At 44.5% G+C, this 17,329-nt stretch overlaps 1 protein-coding gene across 2 annotated transcripts in view; it reads right to left on the bottom strand.

Moving 5' to 3' along the window:
• The window catches only part of SH3RF2 (SH3 domain containing ring finger 2), a 229,990-nt gene that overhangs the window by 145,400 nt on the left and 67,261 nt on the right, over positions 1–17,329 (bottom strand). The gene's annotated exons all lie outside the window — the stretch shown is intronic.

The raw sequence follows: 17,329 nt of genomic DNA, 5'->3' as shown, positions 1-17,329 counted from the left end.
TGGGCCTCGCCACGTTCGAAGGCAGCAATGAGCTGCGGGGCCCAAATGTGCTCAACAGGCTCCCAGGACCTGTCCTCGGGGCCATAACCCTTCCAGTCCACCAAATAAAATTTTTTGCCACGTACCACCTTGCACCCCAAAATAGCGTTCACCTCATAATCGTCCGTAGACGAACCCGATGTCCCAGCAGATGACTCGGAAAACCGGGACATATACACAGGTTTCAAGAGGGACACATGAAAGGTGTCGGTGATACCCAGGCATGGCGGAAGGGCCAAACGATAGACCACAGGATTAACCTGCTTGAGGACCTTGAACGGACCCAAGTAGCGAGGAGCAAATTTAGTGGACTCAACTCGCAGCCTGATGTTACGGGCGGAGAGCCACACCAAGTCGCCAGGAGCAAAGGTCGAAGCGGGGCGCCGATGAACATCGGCGGAGGACCTCATTCTCTCCTTAGAGGCCCGAATGGCATCCTGAGTGCGGTCCCAAATATCCCGTGCCTCCACAGCCCAGTCTGCCACCCTGGAGTCGGCGGAAGACACGGGCATAGGCACAGGTACCCGTGGATGCTGACCATAGTTGAGGAGGAATTGGGTTTGTCCAGTGGAGTCGGCTATGGCGTTGTTCAGTGCAAACTCTGCCCATGATAGCAAGGATGCCCAGTCATCCTGCCTGGCAGAAACAAAATGTCGCAGGTATGTGACCAAGGTCTGGTTGGCCCTCTCTACCAACCCATTCATCTCGGGATGATAAGCGGAAGAGAGATTCAACTCAATACTGAGAAGACGACAAAGCTCTCTCCAGAACCGAGACGCAAACTGGGGACCCCGGTCACTGACAATTTTGTCAGGCATACCATGTAGGCGGAAGATGTGTTTGATGAACAACGCTGCCAAGGCCCGTGCAGAAGGTAACCGTGGTAGCGGCACCAAATGCACCATTTTTGAGAAATGATCGGTGATGACCCAAATGATGGTACAGCCGCGAGACTTGGGTAAACCCACAACAAAGTCCATCCCGACCATCTCCCAGGGCCTATCTGCCACCGGCAAGGGATAGAGCAACCCAGCTGGCCTTTGACGCGGAGATTTATTTTTGGCACAGGAGACACACGCCAGAATATAATCCCTGACATCCCGGACCATATGCGGCCACCAGTACGTCCTCGCCAGTAGCTCAGATGTCCTCTTTGTCCCAAAGTGTCCACCCACCCTGGACGAATGAGCCCAAGAGAGAACCTCCGGTCGCAAATTAATGGGCACAAAAGTCTTGCCCGGAGGCACAGACTCTAGCGAAACCGGCGCTACGGTTCTCAGGCTCTCGGAAGGGACAATAAGCCGAGGCTCCTCTTCCTCCTCCTCAGTTGACATAAGGGAGCGAGAGAGAGCGTCAGCACGGATATTCTTCTCCCCGGCGAGATAATGAAGGGAAAAGTGGAACCGGGAGAAGAACAGGGACCATCTGGCCTGGCGAGAATTTAGCCGCTGGGCTGTTTGTAAATAGACCAAATTTTTGTGGTCCATGTAAACTTGGAAGGGAAACCGCGCACCCTCCAGAAGGTGTCTCCACTCCGAAAAGGCCAACTTCATTGCTAGCAACTCCCTGTCCCCGATGGAGTAGTTTCTCTCCGCTGGCGTGAAGGTCTTAGAGAAGAAGAAGCATGGATGCTTCCGACCTTGAGCATCCTTTTGATAGAGGACTGCTCCAGCACCAACGGACGAGGCATCCACCTCCATTAGGAATGGCTTATCCACGTCGGGACGATGTAAGATGGGAGCGCTAGCAAAGTGGGACTTAATAGAAGTGAAGGCCTTGGAGACCTCTTCCGACCACAATTTGGGATTCGCTCCCTTCTTGGTGAGGGCCACCAAGGGAGCTACCAGAGTTGAGAAGTGGGGAATGAACTGGCGGTAATAGTTTATGAACCCCATAAAGCGCTGCACCGCTTTAAGAGAATGGGGCTCTTGCCAGTCCATCACAGCCTGTAGCTTGGCAGGATCCATAGCCAATCCCTTGGCGGAGATGATATAGCCCAGGAAAGGTAAGGACTCCTGCTCAAACACACACTTCTCCAACTTCGCATAAAGAGAGTTTGCCCGTAGGAGGTCGAAGACTCTGCCAACATCTCTCCGGTGGGAGTCAATATCTGGAGAAAAGATGAGGATATCATCCAGATAGACTACAACCGAGGTGGAAAGCATATCCCGGAAGATGTCGTTGACAAAGTCTTGGAAAACGGCAGGTGCATTACAGAGCCCAAAGGGCATCACCAGATACTCATAGTGCCCATCTCTGGTGTTAAACGCCATTTTCCATTCGTCCCCCTCACGGATGCGAATCAGGTTATAAGCACCCCGCAGATCTAGTTTAGTAAACACTCTAGCTCCCCAAAGCCTATCGAAAAGCTCAGATATCAAAGGCAAAGGGTACTTGTTCTTAACTGTGATAGCATTAAGACCCCTGTAGTCTATGCATGGACGTAGTTCTCCACTTTTTTTCTGCACGAAAAAGAACGCTGCCCCAGCAGGTGACACTGACTTCCTGATGAACCCTCTTGCCAAATTCTCTTGAATGTACTGAGACATTGCCTCCGTTTCCGGGAGAGATAATGGATAGACTCGACCCCGGGGAGGCTCAGCACCAGGCAAGAGATCAATAGGACAGTCATAGAGGCGATGGGGCGGAAGGGTCTCCGCTGCCTTTTTGGAGAACACGTCTGCATAAGACCAATATTGCTTGGGGAGAGAGGAAAGATCTGCGGGTACCTCTGTAGTAGCAACCTGAACGCACTCTCGATGACACCTGTTCCCACAAGATTCACCCCATCCCAGAATTCTGCCTGAGGACCACTCGATGTGAGGAGAGTGGTACCGTAACCAAGGTATCCCTATGAGAACCTCATCAATTCCCTCAGGAATGACGAGTAGAGATATAACCTCCTGATGAGATGGTGACATGGACAGAGTAAAAGGGATAGTTTGATGTGTAATCTGTGCGGGCAGTGTCGACCCATTCACCACTCGTATCGTTACTGGTTAAGATAGCATGACCAGAGGAATTGCGTGACGTTGGGCGAAGGCTAAAGACATAAAATTGCCCTCCGCCCCAGAATCCACGCAGAGTTCTACCGAGTGAGAGGATGAGCCCAATGTTATTGTCCCCTTAAAGGACAATTTGGAGGCAAGCGTCGCCGTGTCTAGTGCACCTGCACCAACTACCACTAGACGATGACGTTTCCTCGACCGCTGGAGATATCTGGAGGCAAGATGTCCTGACTGTTGGCAAAGATGACAAATCTGGAGTGCACGAGCGGTCCGGGACTTAGATCCCGCTCGTGACTCTACCACAGGCTCATGGCGCTCAGGAGCCTGGTCTGGAGATTCCAAAGGTTTGGCGAAGGTGGGAGCCAGCCGAAACCTCTGCCTACACTGGGCTCGTTCTAACCTCCGCTCGTGAAAACGGAGATCAATACGAGTGGATAGAGTTCTTAATTCCTCCAGTGTGGCGGGAATCTCCCTAGTGGCCAGGGCGTCCTTAACGTGGTCAGCCAGCCCCCTCCAAAATATTAGAATGAGAGCTTTATCCGACCACTCCAGCTCAGATGCTAAGGTGCGGAAGTGGACGGCAAAATGACTGACCAAGGACGAGCTCTGAGTCAATGCCAACAATTGGAGCGCCGTATCATGGGTGCCACGAGGTCCTAAAAAGACCTGTTTCAGAGTGCTCAGAAACAACGGAGCACTCTGTACCACATGATCGTTACGCTCCCATAGCGGCGTAGCCCACTGCAACGCCATGTCCGATAGAAGAGACACTATAAATCCCACCTTAGCCCGTTCTGTAGGGAAACGAGAGGCCAGAAGCTCGAGATGGATAGAGCACTGACTCACGAAACCCCTACAAGGCTTACTGTCACCAGAGAATTTCTCTGGAAGCGGGAGGCGAGTTAGAGTCGGGACAGGAGCGGCAGTGGACAAGGTGGCTGCAGCAACACTAGCAGCCTGAACAGCGACAGCAGTGACATCCACAGCTGAGGTTGAACGCTCAAGAGCCGCCAACCTTCCCTCCAGCTGCTGGATGTACCGCTGTGAACGCTGATCGTCCATCATTTACTAGCCAGACCTTGGCGCTAGTATTATGTTAAGGACCGGCGGAACGCACCAAGTATAGATAATAAGAAACTAGGTGCGTTCGCAGTCCGAAGTCCACCGTGCAGGTAAAAGACCCTGCTGCTAGTAAGACGGACTATATGGCGGTACTAAGTATACACACATGGGTTAACTTCACCCTGCGTGAAGGAAGCGATCCTGTTGCGTCACAGGACCGCAGTACCGCACATAAAGCGCGAGCAAGAAGTCAGCGGACTCAACCCCTACACAGGATTGAAGTCCGATTAGACACTTGCTGGCACAACACCGCAACTGGGTGTGTCAGAGGAACATAAGTAATAATATAAAGGCACTAGAGTGCGTGCGGTGCCGCACTGACGGACGCCACTAACCACCCAGGCTTGGGTCAGGAAAGCGCAGAGCAAGCGCACGGCGCCATACTGGCAGACACAGCAACTGGTAGCTGTAATGTGTGTTTCGTGCTGTTGTATAAGTCGGGCGCTAGATAGCAAACATACACCTTCCGCGAACAGACATTCAATAGGGAGGGTTATTTAAAGAGCGACTTTCACTCACAACACACACACATATTTACAAGACAATACTAGCGCATGGCCGTGCGGTCATGCGCAGTTTATATAGTAGCAGCACAGGAAGCAGCTCCAGAAGTTTTGCCCTTTCAGGACCTGCCAAGTGGACCAATGGGATGTGCTGCAATACCTGAGCATGTGACCCTCGATCTCCAACGGGAGATCCTGCCCTGGGCATGCTCAGACAGAGAAAAGCAGGACTTAGATCCAGAAACGTCCACTCGCCGCTGCCCAGCACTGGCTTCAATGGCAGAAGCAGGAAAAGCAGCAGTAACTCTTCGCACAGAGTCAGACTGAGCGAGACGCTGGGATCGACGTCACTGCTGAGCAGACTCCACCGCGGCTGGAGAAGAATGGGAGACCGCAGCGGAGACGGATCGAGATTCCCCCAGTGCAGCAGAGGAAACTCGACTCCTAACACATATCAACATAAATTTACCACTAGCATAAAGTAAAACAAAAAAGCAGAATCTTTGGGATATACTGAAGCATTCCAGAGTTATTACCATATAAAGTGACAAGTTAGATTTTAAAAACAAGGCTCTGTCATTTAGGTTAAAATGCACCGTGACTTTACAACCAGCGTTTTTTTCTTTTTTATGGCAGTTAGTCAATACGAGGTCATGATATCTATATACATAATTGTCTAAGGGGTACTTCCGTCTGTCTGTCTGTCCTTCTGTAACGGTTATTCGTTCGCTGATTGGTCTCGGCAGCTGCCTGTCATGGCTGCCGCGACCAATCAGCGACGCACACAATCCGAAAGAAAATGGCCACTCCTTACTCCCCGCACTCACTGCCCGGCGCCCGCATACTCCACTCTGGTCTGCCCTCACACAGGGTTAATGGCAGCGGTAACGGACCGCGGTGTAATGCAGTCCGTTACCGCTGCTATTAACCCTGTGTGACCACGTTTTTTCACTATTGACGCAGCCTATGCAGCGTCAATAGTAAAAACATTGAATGTTAAAAATAATAAAAAAAATTAAAAATTATTATATACTCACCTACGCTGCCTTTCCCGCTCCTCGCGATGCAACCGGCACGCTCCGGTCGCACGGATGGTCTGGCAGAAGGACCTGCCATGATGTAACGGTCATGTGACCGGTGACGTCATCACAAGTCCTGTGCGCATGCGCGAAAAGGCCCTGGCCGTGATGTCACGGTCATGTGACCGCTATACGGTCATGTGACCGCGACGTCATGGCAGGTCCTGCACAACAAGGACCTGCCGTGACGTCACTGTCATGTGACCGCGACACGGTCACGTGACTGCGACGTCAGCATACCCTCGGACCGGAAGATGCCGCCTGCACCCCACAGAGGCGACAGTGCTACAACGCGCCTGCGGAAGGTGAGTATGTGTTTATATTTTATTTTTTTAACCTGTGTCATACGTGGCAGGGCAATATACTACATAGCTGGGCAATATACTACATGGGCTGTGCAATATGCTACGTGGCTCTGTGCTGTAGTAGGCTCTGTGCTGTAGGCAATATACTACGTGATTGGGCAATATACTACGTCACTGGACAATATACTACGTAACTGGGCAATATACTACATGGCTGAGCAATATACTACGTAACTGGGCAATATACTACGTGGCTGGGCAATATACTACGTGGCTGTGCAATATACTACGTAGCTGGGCAATATACTACGTGGCTGAGCAATATACTACGTGACTGGGCAATATACTATGTAGCTGGGCAATATACTACATACTACATGGCTGGGCAATATACTACGTGGCTGAGCAATATACTACGTGGCTGAGCAATATACTACGTGTCTGTGCTGTATACTACGTGGTTGGGCAATATATTATGTGGCTGGGCAATATACTACGTGGCTGGGCAATATAACACGTGACTGGGCAATATAGAGTTTTCAAAGAAGCCTGGATGCAAAGAGGAATTCTGAATGTGTCCACGCACATGGAGGGCGACAGAAGTCGCGTGGTGAGTTGCGCTCAACTCTGTTGGAACCAGTTTTGACAGGATATACGTATTTCCCAGTATACCAGTATAATTGTTCTGATGAACGTCTGGATGTGGACCGAAAATGTTCAACTTTTGTCTCTATGGATGCACATTGAATAAATAACTATCCACGCTAAAGTATTTTTGAGTGCCAAGTTTCTCTATTGTCTAGATGTAAATCATCCAGCTGCGGCAATAAAAACTACATTTCCAAGCACTAAAAAATACTCGGAGGACACCCGAGCGCGCTCAGGAAATCTCGAGTAACGAGTATATTCGCTCATCACTACTCACTACCAATTGGAGGGTGCCTCATAGTTTTAGGAGTTCTAGCCTATGGTTGTAATGATACGAGTTTATATTGGAGTCTTTTTATCACAACCACTTTGATAGTACAGGCAGGTAGCATAGTCAATTAGAAGCTAGATATTGGTACACAGAACTAGCAAATAATATGGAGGAGCAGGAGATATTGTAGTCAGTTGGAAGCCAGAGGTCGGTACACAGGAACAGCAAACAATGTGGAGGAGGAGCAGCAGGTGAGAGAGCTAGACTAAAGGCTGGGAGATGAATTATCTCACAAGGACGAAGTGCGAGGCCAGGCTTAAATACGGTGTCCATTCAGGAAGAAACAGAGTGAAGCAAATCAGAAATGGAAGGTTGCACTAGTAGTAGTAGGAGATATACATTTAGTGTGCCCACAGACAAAATGTGATTTCCTTTCTCTATACACACACACTTTGTGTAGGTTTAGCTCAATTTTTTTAACCTTAGTAATAGCTTAACTAAATGAACTATATAGACTAAAGTCTCAGGTTGCCAAAAGAGCCAATTCCAACATAAACATACTGCAGCGCAAAAATCCATAAAGTGGGGCATTTGTGGTGAAGTACTTACGGTACATTTTAGAGACCTCTCAGATAAAGCTCTGTATAGCAATATGACCTTGAATGTAAAACACAGTACCGTGTCTACTGCTTTACTTGGCAAAACTCTCTATATATTTGACAGCATGTATCAAAAATCCCAATCTTTATCATATGTGCTCTGATGTGGATTCTTTATAGAAATGCATTTGTACTATAATATATTTAATTAGTCCCCATTTTAATACTGTGGATCTTTTTATGGACTTTCCAGTGTATGCATTGAGAACGCCCTGCAGCTTTCGAATTAACTTACAATCATATAATTTTGTTTATATGATGTACATAAGTTTTAAAACTAATAATCTTTTGTATTAAATGGGCTCGATAGAAATTAGAAATGAGGAATTGTTTAACTCTTTTGGTAGCAGAACAAGTGAAAACGGACGGATAAATTATTAATACCTCTACTATATAATTGGTTTTAATTTTGAAAATTTCCAAACTACTTTATTGAAAAAGGCACACAATTGTTTCAATACAGAATTACTAATTAGCATCCTCTAAATTATGTAAAAAGATTGCTGCCAAGGGCCATGTAAAATGTTTTATTGCTTTGTGATGTGAGTACAGATGAGGAAAATGGAGTGTTATACTGTAGTAGCTGGAATACCTCTTACACTTTTTGACACCGATGCTAGAGGCATTTGGACAAATTGTAGAATATTGCTAAATTATGGAGCACAAGGGCCTCAAGCCAGTGCTAAACTCTTAAATGACACATTTACTAGCATACAAGATCTCTGCAGGATAATTGGATTCACAGCAAAATCTATTGCAGTGTATGAAATGAATGGCACTTTATGACAGGTGTATTTATATCTTCTGTGTATGGCTTATAAGAAAGCTAATTGTTACCAGTTCTAGTCTAGGCTCAAGATTGCATGATAGAATCACAGTATTTTTCTTGACCTGAATGCTATCAGGATATCAGGACTCTTCAGAACTACAGATGACCACACATTCCTGCTAATACATGTGGGGACAAATGACACTGCAAGAAATGACCTGGAAACCATCTGCAGAGACTTTGAAAACTTAGGTAAGAAAGTGAAAGAACTGGAAGTGCAGGTGGTCTTCTCTTCTATCCTTCCAGTTGATGGCCATGGAACAAGGAGGTGGAATAAGATTCTGCAGGTGAACAACTGGCTACGTCGATGGTGCCATCAGCAAGGATTTGGATTTCTGGACCACGGAGTGAATTACCTATACGATGGACTACTTGCTAGAGATGGGGTGCACCTTACGAAGACTGGAAAACATGTATTTGGAAGTCGCTTTGCTACACTCATCAGGAGAGCTTTAAAGGGACACTGTCACCTGGATTTGGAGGGAACAATCTTCAGCCATGGAGGCAGGGTTTGGGGGTTTTTGATTCACCCTTTCCTTACCCGCTGGCTGCATGCTGGCTGCAATATTGGATTGAAGTTCATTCTCTGTCCTCCATAGTACACGCCTGCGCAAGGCAAAATTGCCTTGCGCAGGTGTGTACTATTGTGAATTCTGTTATCGAACTTTATGGTCAGGAAGATAATTCCTGGGTTTTTGCCTTTCATTTGGCCCGTCCTGATCGGCCTGGGGGCTCTGGTGAGGGTTCGGTGACCCCTCTTCAAGGGGGGGTACTGTTGTGAATTCTGTTATCGAACTCCCTCCTGTGGTCATGAATGGTACTTCGGCGAGTTCTGTCCATGGACTCCCTCTGGTGGCTGTGAGTGGAGCTGCTGCTTCTGAGGTTCCTTCCACAGGTGACGTAGTTTATTCTTTGGCTGGCTGCTCTATTTAACTCCATTCAGATTGTTACTCCATGCCAGCTGTCAATGTTCTTGTACTGGTTCAGTTCGCTCTTGGATCTTTCTGGTGACATGTCTACTCCAGCAGAAGCTAAGTCCCTGCTAGTTAATTATTTGTTCATTGTTTCCTTATCCAGCTTGCTATCATGATTTTTCCTTGCTAGCTGGAAGCTCTGGGATGCAGAGTGGCACCTCTGCACCGTGAGTCGGTGCGGAGGTCTTTTTGCACACTCTGCGTGGTCTTCTTGTAGTTTTTTGTGCGGACCGCAAAGTTACCTTTCCTATCCTCAGTCTGTTTAGTAAGTCTGGCCTCCCTTTGCTGAAACCTGTTTCATTTCTGTGTTTGTGACTTTCATCTTAACTCACAGTCAATATATGTGGGGGGCTGCCTTTTCCTTTGGGGAATTTCTCTGAGGCAAGGTAGGCTTAATTTTCTATCTCTAGGGCTAGTTAGCTCTTAGGCTGTGAAGAGGCGTCTAGGCAGAGTTAGGTATGCTCCACGGCTATTTCTAGTTGTGTGATAGGATTAGGGGTTGCGGTCAGCAGAGCTCCCACTTCCCAGAGCTTGTCCTGTGTGAGTTTAACCATCAGGTCGTTCCGGGTGCTCCTAACCACCAGGTCCATAACAATGCAGCCAGCGGGTAAGGAAAGGGTGAATCAAAAAACCCCAAACCCCACCTCCATGGATGAAGATTGTTCCTTCCAAATCCGGGTGACAGTGTCCCTTTAAACCAGAACAATATGGGAAGGGAAGCAAAAGGACAGAAAAAGCCATACACCTGACAAATACTATTGAGAATTCTGCTATTAGAAGTGGAAGGGAAGAACAAGCACACAAAAATCTAAAGAATAAAAATATTAGAGAAAGAGAAACCAATCACAAAATAAAATGTTTCTATTCAAATGCGCAAAACATGGGCAACAAACAAGGAGAATTGGAACTACTAACGCAGGAGAAGAAATATGATGTCATTGGAATCACTGAAACATGGTGGGAAGATACACATGATTGGAATAGAAGGCTAGAAGAATACAACTTATTTGCAAGAAACAGACTTGATAAACAAGGAGAAGGTGTCGCATTGTATGTTAGAAAAGGGTATATCTGCACAGAGATTGAAGCTTCAAAGACTTGAAGTTCTGTCTGTTTGGGTAAGAATACAAGGACAGAACAATGGAAAGGACACGATTGTAGGCATTTACTACAGCCGGCTTGTGCAAGCTGAAGATATGGATCAACTCTTTATGCATCAAATGGCCAAGTTCTCCAAAAAATATGACATTGTTGTCTTGGAAGATTTCAACTATCCAGAAATTTGTTGGGAATCTCTCTCAGGCAAAGCTAACAGGTCAAGCAAATTCTTATCCTCTCTTGCTGACAATTTTATCTTCCAAAATGTAGGGGAGAAAACAAGGGAATGTGCTACCTTGGATCTAATCCTTATAAACAGGGAGGAAATGGTTGAGGAGGTAAGAGTGGCTGGGACCCTAGGAGGTAGCGACCATGCTATTTTAGAATTTTGGATAACTAGAGGAGGAAAACCTGTGAAGACTCAGACATCAAGGTTAGATTTCAGAAAGGCAGATTTTAAGGGACTCCAAAAGAAAATCGGAGGTATCCAATGGCTGGATATCCTTAAGGACAAAAATGTCCATGAAGGATGGGAAATCTTGAAAAATTAGATTCTCAAAGCACTATCGTTAACAATTCCGAAAGAGGGAAGAATAGGAAGTATTTAAGGAAACCAGGATGGATGAACACAGAACTTAAACACATGCAAGAAAGGAAGAAAGAAATGTTTATCAAATGGAAAGAGGGAGGCATATCTAAAGAAGAATATAATGCTGTCTGCAGAACCTGCAGGTTACAAATCAGATTAAATAAGCTGACAATGAATTAAGGCTTGCAAGAGATGTCAAAAGCAATAAAAACGGATTTTGGTGATATGTCAAAAGTAAAAGAAATGTCAAAGATGCTATAGGATTTTTACAGGATGAAGATGATGAAATGGTAAGAAAGGATGTTGAAAAGGCCAAACTTTTAAATTCCTATTTTGCATCTGTTTTCTCTCAGAAAGGAAATATAACATCAACTGATTTTCACTGTCCTATTAAGGGAATAGAAGAATCCATGATATCTATAAACAGAAAGATAGTGAGGAAACCCTTAGCTAACATAAATGAATTGAAGTCTCCGGGTCCAGATGAATTACAGCCCAGAGTACTGAAAGAGATAGCAGAAGAAATTTTTGAACCACTCTCCATAATCTTTGAAAATTCTTGGAGAACAGAAGAAGTCCCAGAAGACTGGAGTAGAGCAAATGTTGTTCCTATCTTCAGTAAAGGAAAGAAGGTGGACCAAGGGAACTGTAGGCCGGTGAGTCTGATCTCTATATTAGGAAAGATCTTTGAACAAATTATTAAACAACATGTATGTAAGTACCTGGATAAGAATGAAGTGATTAAACAGAGTCAGCATGGGTTTGTAACTAATAAGTCATGTCAGACTAACTTAATTTCCTTCTATGACAAGAATCACTGACCGGGTGGGTCAGGGAAATTCTGTAGTATATCTTGACTTCAGGAAAGCATTTTACAAAGTATCTCACACAATCCTTATTGAAAACATGACTAAGTATGGAATGGACAAGACAACTGTTAGGTGGATTCATAACTGGCTTAGTGATCGGACCCAAAAGAGTGGTTGTAAATGGCTGCACATCCAGTTGGAAGAATGTCTCAATTGGGGTACCACAGGGCTCTGTCCTGGGCCCTGTATTGTTCAACATCTTTATCAATGATTTAGATGAAGGAATTGAGGGTAAACTGATTAAATTTGCTGATGACACAAAGCTAGGTGGGATAGCTAATACTAGAGAAGAGAGAGAGAGAGAGGATTCAAAAATATACAGGTCCTTCTCAAAAAATTAGCATATAGTGTTAAATTTCATTATTTACCATAATGTAATGATTACAATTAAACTTTCATATATTATAGATTCATTATCCACCAACTGAAATTTGTCAGGTCTTTTATTGTTTTAATACTGATGATTTTGGCATACAACTCCTGATAACCCAAAAAACCTGTCTCAATAAATTAGCATATCAAGAAAAGGTTCTCTAAACGACCTATTACCCTAATCTTCTGAATCAACTAATTAACTCTAAACACATGCAAAAGATACCTGAGGCTTTTATAAACTCCCTGCCTGGTTCATTACTCAAAACCCCCATCATGGGTAAGACTAGCGACCTGACAGATGTCAAGAAGGCCATCATTGACACCCTCAAGCAAGAGGGTAAGACCCAGAAAGAAATTTCTCAACAAATAGGCTGTTCCCAGAGCGCTGTATCAAGGCACCTCAATGGTAAGTCTGTTGGAAGGAAACAATGTGGCAGAAAACGCTGTACAACGAGAAGAGGAGACCGGACCCTGAGGAAGATTGTGGAGAAGGACCGATTCCAGACCATGCTCAAGAAATCTCGAGTAACAAGTACAGTACAGACCAAAAGTTTGGACACACCTTTTCATTTAAAAATTTTTCTGTATTTTCATGACTATGAAAATTGGAAATTCACACTGAAGGCATCAAAACTATGAATTAACACATGTGGAATTATATACTTAACAAAAAACTGTGAAACAACTGAAATTATGTCTTATATTCTAGGTTCTTCAAAGTAGCCACCTTTTGCTTTGATGACTGCTTTGCACACTCTTGGCATTCTCTTAATGAGCTTCAAGAGGTAGTCACCGGGAATGGCCTTCCATCAATCTTAAAGGAGTTCCCAGAGATGCTCAGCACTTGTTGGCCCTTTTGCCTTCACTCTGCGGTCCAGCTCACCCCAAACCATCTCGATTGGGATCAGGTCTGGTGACTGTGGAGGCCAGGTCATCTGGCATGGCACCCCATAACTCTCCTTCTTGGTCAAATAGCCCTTACACAGCCTGGAGGTGTGTTTGGGGTCATTGTCCTGTTGAAAAATAAATGATGGTCCAACTAAACGCAAACCGGATGGAATAGCATGCCGCTGCAAGATGCTGTGGTAGACATGCTGGTTCAGTATGCCTTCAATTTTGAATAAATCCCCAACAGTGTCACCAGCAAAGAACTCCCACACCATCACACCTCCTCCTCCATGCTTCACGGTGGGAACCAGGCATGTAGAGTCCATCCGTTCACCTTTTCTGCGTCGCACAAAGACACGGTGGTTGGAACCAAAGATCTCAAATTTGGACTCGTCATACCAAAGCATAGATTTCAACTGGTCTAATGTCCATTCCTTGTGTTCTTTAGCCCAAACAAGTCTCTTCTGCTTGTTGCCTGTCCTTAGCAGTGGTTTCCTAGCAGCTATTTTACCATGAAGGCCTGCTGCACAAAGTCACCTCTCAACAGTTGTTGTAGAGATGTGTCTGTTGCTAGAACTCTGTGTGGTATTGACCTGGTCTCTAATCTGAGCTGCTGTTAAGACATCTGTCTGGGATGATTTAGTGAATCCTGCTTTGGACCAGATGACACAGGAGGTCCTTTCCAACTCTTCCATTCTATGATTCTATGATTCTATCTTAATGATAGGCTAGCAGATTAGATCAGAAGCAGACACAGACAGAAGAGTGCCCCTGTGCAAGAACAATATATAATAGCTCATTATAGTACACAATTCCACCCACTTTTGAGGTGAAGACCCCTTAACCCTCACCCACTGCACAGGGTGCACCAATGGTATGTCCACCCCTTTATTTGATAGTAGCACAGTTTAAAGAATACTGCAAAAAATAAAAAATATTCAATCAGATTAAACATGAAATAATGGCATGATAAAATGTTCCATTAGGAAAATATAATATGACTACATTTAGATCGCTCAGAGATCCCTAGGCTAACGTTTAAGTGACCTGTACTTTTTTAATAGACCTCCAATGTTCCAGCATGGAAGCAACCCTGTAATGGACAGATTCATGATTTTAAAATGAGAGGAAAGCTATGGAATTTTCATTTTACAATATTTAATATTCTTGACAATTTAAAAGGTCATGTGTCGGTCGTAAAGAAAAAATATACAATCCATACAGAGAGTCATATGCGGAGAGGCAAGAGCTTCCTCTGTTCAAAGAATTTGTCTCCGACAATTTAGTGCCAGTAGTCAGTGATGAATATTGGGGTTTATATCGATGTAATATTTATAGGCGTTGTAGCAAAGGGATGAACATAATGCATTCACTCACATCACAGTAAGGCAAGGTGAACACTAGAGATGAGCGAATTTGCTAGGGTCCCTGCTTATTCGACAAGGTAGGGAACTCAACTTCCTAGATTGCTATGGCTGATCAGTTGATTGGCTCCGTAGCTGCATGTGTCTTGGCTGTGTGACAGCCTGTTTGTTGGGCTCTCCATGCATGTGTTGTGACTGTCACACAGCCACGACACATGCAGCTGTGGAACCGAACAGCTGATCAGCCGGCGCTCTCCATGTATCCGGGTTCCCTCTGCAGCTTATTCGGTAAGCGCTATAGCTTGCCGAATAAGCATGCACCCGAGCAAATTCACTCAACTCTAGTGAACACATCCAACTTAATATCAGTCAGATGGCTGATGCTAGACATGTCATGTTTCATCTCTATAGAAAGGTAAAACTGTGATAGGGACCTTCAGGGGCAAAGATATCCTGAAAGTTGGGGATCTCATAGCATTGTAAAAAACCTAGGACATTCCATTACCAGGCCCCATATGAGCTCACCAAAGGGAGGTATGTGAGCGTAACCTTGATCTAATTAAAATCATAGTTTGGGTTTTGGTCTTTTGAGTCCTGTAAGGTACAAATTGCTGTAGTTGTGTTCATTTTCCTAAGGAGTACCTCCCTCCGCTAAACTCTGAGGCATTTTCGTGTCACAAGTTTAGTACTTTTCTTTTGTTATATCTTTTATTACATGTGATTGTATATACTATATTGTTTTGTTCCCATTTTGTAACATCTTTGTTTATTTTTGTATAAACCCTGCCTATATTTCTGGATTAAATATATAAAATTTAATAGCTCTGTTCCTCTTGCTCTGTGAACTGCTCCCCAGCTAGTACTTCCTGTTCTTATTATAGAGTTAGCAGTGATCTCATTGAGGTATATATATATATTTTATGCATTGGAATCAGAAGTGTATACCATACACTTACTTTCAGTTCCTCAATAACTGGCCTAGTAGTGGGAATAGCTGCAGCCTCATCTATGACTTGTTAGTCAATTGTGTAATTGTCCTGATGAGTAGAGTCAGTGGAGTTTCCTCTTCTCATAAATTGGTGGCAGTGGTGGGATCTGTGTGATCTCTCTGGTGGCCGGGGTGGGATCTGTGTGATCTCTCTGGTGGCAAGGGTGGGATCTGCGCAATTCCCATGATATAAAGCTCACGCTCTATAGAATTATTTAGAAACTTACAACATTATTATTCAGGATATGCTCTGTAATATTTTTATGGCCATTGCACTGTATTGTTGTTTAGCGCCAAATGCTCCAGAATATGCAAATATAAAATGCTCGGATAAACTTTACCCATGAGTCTTTTTATATTATGACACATGCTTGTACATTATGATGTAGATGACACAAGCCCACTAAGCACAGTGATTTGCTGCAGTGGTCATGTGGTCATGTAGTTATGATGTTACTGGTGCAGCATGACAGCAAAGACCAGGGGAAGCATCAGAGAGACTGGAGCAGCAATGGCAGAGTTAAACTGATTTTATTATTCTTAACCTTAGTGAGCCTGTGCCCTAAAAAAAAGTTATTCATGTAAAATGCTTTTAATAAAACATACTATTGCCAATTATCACATATATCAGGTTGGGGCATGGTTCTTAGTAGTGGTCTTCTTATTGGGATAACTAAAAGAGAAAACAGAAAACATATTCTAGAATCACTACCTTATGTCACGTATTTCCAGTTATGATAACCCTTTGATACATTTACATACATATTAGTGTCTCCTCTCATCCATAACTACACTCAAAGAGAAAATTGATGCAATAACCAATATGGCCAGACAGCATTTTCCTGAAAGTGACTCATTCTTATACACTAATATCATTGTTTGTTGATATTGACTGGCAATCCTCCCAGAACCTACTTTATACGAGTATGATCATGAATCCAATCACATATAACCAGGACAAGGTGACAGCTAAGCACCACTCCCATATTTGTAATTGTGCAGTACATGGGGCTTTTCAAGGTACATTATACTCAATTCCAATACCTGACCTAAGTCTTCCCTTAATTAATTTTTAGTTTAAGAGCCTAGCCTAGAAGTCAAATTGTGCAACCTGGGAAGAAAAGTATGGAATTTGGAGCTTTGACAAAAAATTAAGCTCCAAACCTTAAAAAGATAGTTTCTAGAAATAGAGGCCCCATAACTTCAAGTACAAGGTGGCCCATGGAAAAGTAGCTCCAACACCACTGCCACGCTCTTAAGAGGAGGCCGTAGCCCCTTGTTCCCTGTCTGGTGTCATGGTGTTGCACCTTATGTAGCGTTCTGGTTTTATTTTAGCCTTCCTGTTCAGTCCTTCTGTGCAGATCATGTCAAAAGATGGTGTTCTCTCTTGAACAACGAATAGTCATTGTGGAATGGTATGTGCCAAGGTTATGTGCCAAGGTATATGACACAAGCTGCCGGGATCACTGACTGGCTATAGTGGTGATAAGCGCTGTCGATGCCATGTTACAGCTGCAGCTAAACGCTGAGACTCAAGCACAGGTGGAAATTTGGCACAGGACATAGGGAGGATGAGTGGTTGCTGTGTTTATTTTTGTAGGTATTTTACAGCATTTGGGGACCACTTACTTGACAGTGAACAACCCCTTTAGAATTGTAGACTATGCTTTTCTACTCAAACATGGCAAAATAGCACACCTTTGGCAAAACTTTGGATCACA

Source organism: Ranitomeya imitator, chromosome 4 (genome assembly GCF_032444005.1).
Source record: "Ranitomeya imitator isolate aRanImi1 chromosome 4, aRanImi1.pri, whole genome shotgun sequence".
Taxonomy (NCBI): Eukaryota; Metazoa; Chordata; class Amphibia; order Anura; family Dendrobatidae; genus Ranitomeya; species Ranitomeya imitator.
The sequence above is the reverse complement of the archived record's forward strand: the minus strand, read 5'-3'. Positions and strand labels throughout refer to the sequence as shown.